This window comes from Dipodomys merriami, unplaced genomic scaffold (assembly GCF_024711535.1).
Source record: "Dipodomys merriami isolate MVZ:Mamm:240054 unplaced genomic scaffold, mDipMer1.0.p SCAF_772, whole genome shotgun sequence".
Taxonomy (NCBI): Eukaryota; Metazoa; Chordata; class Mammalia; order Rodentia; family Heteromyidae; genus Dipodomys; species Dipodomys merriami.
The window spans coordinates 189,174-193,172 of record NW_027206371.1 but is presented as its reverse complement, the minus strand read 5'-3'; the positions used below and the strand labels follow the sequence as shown (position 1 = coordinate 193,172).

The 3,999-nt window shown below is 41.9% G+C and overlaps 1 long non-coding RNA gene across 1 annotated transcript; it reads left to right on the top strand.

Annotated features, from left to right (window-relative positions):
• Positions 1-534: 534 nt before the first annotated feature.
• On the top strand, positions 535-3,349 carry LOC138818519 (uncharacterized). Its single transcript, XR_011369165.1, has 3 exons — positions 535-881; positions 1,265-1,381; positions 2,033-3,349. It is a non-coding gene; the product is annotated as an uncharacterized lncRNA (long non-coding RNA).
• Positions 3,350-3,999: the final 650 nt, after the last annotated feature.

The following is a 3,999-nucleotide window of genomic DNA, read 5'->3' as shown; positions in this document are numbered from 1 at the left end:
CGGGCCTTAGCCCAGGGGGTCTGAGTACGGGGGAGAACCTGTCAGTCTGAGGGGACAGCCACTAGGAACTTCTTTCCCTTGCCCCAAGAGGACTGGGAATTCTCCTCTGCCTTGGAAGGCTCCTGGGTCAATGTTTGCAGGAATCTAAAAGAAAAATCCTCCCAAGGTGAGTAGAGGGGGTCCGAGTCCCCTGGTAAGTGAGTGGTGTTGAGATGTTGCCCCATTCACTGAGACCTGATTTTGTCTTTGTGGCCACTTGTCTGTCTTGTTTACTTTGGTGTGTTTTCTGTTCTATGTTTTCTGAGGTAGGGAAGTTCTGGGTGAGAGTGGCAGGCTCACTCAGCAAACTCTGGATTCAGCTTGAGAACAGCACAAATTTCTGGGGGCCCATTAGTCCCCAACTCAGCCTTTGGTTGTTGTTTTGTCTAGTTCCGTTTTAGAATTGGTACCAGTTTTAAATGTGAATCCTTGGTTTTTGTGTTTATCAGTGTTTTTGATATTTATTTGAACATCTCTGGGGGAATAAAAGTCTCAGCCTCTGGCTGGGCTTGGTCACAGACCTGCTAAGTCTCCCTCCCCCCTTCTTTTGTTACAGCAGCCAAGAGGAGGGGCATGGACAAGCCTCAGGTGCACCTTCTCCTGGTGGAGGCTGCTGGAGAGGTTAGGGTGTAGATAGCAGTGAGCCTGGTCTGGACTTTCAGCTGCTCCAGACAGCTTAACAATTTGTAAAGTGCTTTTGTCAAAATTGGGTAAAAATCAGGCCCATTCAGTTTCAGGTGACCCCCTCACCCAGCCCTCCTCCAACAGAAGGGATTCAAAAGACTGATTAGTGAAATACCTTGCTAAACAAGCAAGCCCTGGAAAAATGAAGCTCAACAAAGGTACTTCGTTTAAAAGAAATATTGTCTTAAAATTTTTTTAAAAACTTTAGAAAATGTACGTACAACTGATTTTGATTTTTTGTGTGCTTTAAGATCTGTGTGTTTTGTATGTGTTTATGAACATGTTCAAGATAAGAGTTGTCAGCATGCTGTAACAATGGGTGAGTTTAAGTTTAAAATTCAAAAGGTTATGAGGTTTGGACATTACCAAAAATTTTAAGGAATCTTCACATTGTTTTTAACGGCTTTTTAAGGATTCTTTAACTTAAAAATTAGAAAATCTGGTGTTGAGTTCTAATTTTATTCCCTTGTGGTCAGAGAGAATGCAAGGTTTCTGAATTTGGACAAGTTTGCTTTGTGGCCTAAAATGTGGTCTATTTTAGAAAATGTTCCATGTGCTGTTGAGAAAAACGTGTATTCTTGTGGAGAGCTGCGGGAGCCACGACCAAAGACGGCCAGGCAGTAAGGCGTGGCCGCAAAAGCAACATTGTAGCTCCTTGGTAAGATGGCGCTGGCTCCCGCCTTCTGTCTTCCCGGTGACAAGTGCTCTCTGTAAAAACAACTCCTTATATGGCTATGACTTGGCTCCTAGTTTGCTTCCGTGTTTGCGACCCTATCGGTATATGCCACGTGGTGCTTCAGGATTTGCCATCCAGGAGACTTATAACCAGAGCGCGGGGGCGGGGGGGGGGGGGGGGAGACAGAGAAGCAGGAAGAAGCGGGCAGAAGAAGCAGGAGAGAAGATGTTGTAAAAGGTCCTGAATAAACCACATTGTGTCTTCCTTGCTGGTCGAGGTGGTCGCGACATATTCTTATGCTGCTGGGTGAAATTTTCGGCAGATGTCTGTTAAATCTAGTTGATCTTTGCAGTTGTTTAGATCTGCGGTTTCTTTGTTGAGTTTTTGCTGAGTTGATCTATCTAGTTGGGAAAGTGGTGTGTTAAAATCCCCAACAATTAATGTCTTTGGATCTATGTAGGATTTGAAGGAAAGTAGTGTTTCTTGGATAAATTTGGGTGCTCCGTTGTTTGGTGAATAGATATTTAGAATTGTAATATCCTCCTGAAGGAGAGATCCCTCAATTAGTATGTAGTGACATTCTTTGTCTCTTCTCACGAATTTTAATTTGAAGTCTATTTTATCTGATATTAGGATTGCAATTCCCGCCTGTTTATGGGGGCCATATCACCTTGCACCAGAATCAACTCCAAATGGATCAAAGACCTCGAGTCAAAGCAGACACTCTGAAAACATTACAGGATGCAATAGGAGAAATGCTAGGTCTCCTTGGCACAGGCTGAAAATTTTTTAATAGAGACCCAGAAACACAACAAATCAAAGAAAGGTTGGACAAATGAGATTGCATGAAGTTAGAGAGCTTCTGCATGGCAAAGGACATAGCTAGCAAGATCAATAGAAAGCCTACGGATTGGGAGATCTTCACTAGCCATACAATGGACAAGGGTCTCATATCTAAAATATACCTGGAACTCAAAAAATTAAATCCCCCGACAACAAATCCTCAAAGAAACAACTGCCCAATAACTAAGTGGGCTAAAGACTTAAAGAGAAACTTCTCTGAAGAGGAAAGAAAGATGGCCAATCAACACATGAAGAAATGCTCAACCTCTCTAGCCATAAAAGAAATGCAAATCAAAACAACATTGAGATACCACCTCACTCCAGTTAGAATGGCTGAAATCAAGAACTCTAAAAACAACAGATGCTGGAGGGGATGTGGACAGAAGGGAACCTTACTGCATTGTTGGTGGTCATGTAAAGTTGTTCAACCACTTTGGAAAGTAGTATGGAGGTTCGTCAAAAGACTCCACATAGAGCTCCCATATGACCCAGCAATCACACTTTTGGGCATTTACCCAAAAGTATACAAACAAGACCACCAGCACGACTATGTTTATTGGAGCACTATTTACTATAGCTAAGTTATGGAACCAACCCAGATGCCCCTCAGTAGATGAATGGGTCAAGAAAATGTGGTATATATACACAATGGAATTCTATGACTCCATCAGAAAGAATGACATTGCCCCATGTGTTAGGAAATAGAAAGACTTGGAAAAAATTATATTAAGTGAAGTAAGTCAGGTCCAAAGAAACATAGGTCCCATTGTTTCCCTTATTTGCAATATCTAGTATATGTCTGAGTCAAGCAGAAAAGGTCAGATCAGGTGATGTTAGGAAAATGAACTCTAAGATATGTATTCAAATGTGTTTTTTTCTTTCATGCATTTGTTTCTAATGCATTTATAAGATTATTTCTTTGTTGCTTTGTATGTCCCTCCCCCACAGTATAACCCCTGCTTTCACTGTATTTGATGTCGGTATAATTTTTGGAGGGGAAGGGGAAAAACAAGTCGTTTAAATAAGGATACAGGTGGACCCGTTGCAACAATGAAAAGTACAAGTTTTCATGTGGAAAACCAACTTTACAACTTTGTTGTGGGGGGGAGGGGCAGGAAGGATTGGGTGGGGGGGTGGGGGGAGGCTGGGAAGGGATGGAAAGGGGAAACAAAGGAGGAGGCTACAATGCTTGATAAGAAATGTACTCATTATCTTGCCCATCTAATTGTAACCCCTCTGTACAGTATTTTCACAATAAAAATAAATAAAAATTAAAAAATTAGAAATCTGGTATTTTAAAATCTAATATTTTAAAATGCATAAGGCTGTTTATACTGTAATCAAGATATCTGGCTTAACACAAATACATTGGCTGTTTGGAATTTAGTTCCTTGGCTAAAATTTGGGGATAAATATTAGAAATTTAAGTGTAAAGGTTAGTTTAACACTGTCAAAGATGTTACCTGTTCTGTCTGTCTAAAACTGTGTATTTCATTCGAGAACCAAGAGATAAGAAAAGGGAAAACTTAGAAACCAACAGAAGACCTGTCTTTAGGGGTGAGGAGTGAACAGGCAGAAGTGCAGTTCAGCTGGTCATGTATGGTGGGACAGGCCCTGAGGAAGTCCACAGATAATGGGACAGGCCCTGGGAGGAGTCCATGCATGGTGAAAGGGGGCAAGCTGGCACAAAGGCAGTTCACCTAACACTAAAGAGTTGGCTTAGGTACGTGCCCATTCCATAGGAGGGGCCAAGTGGC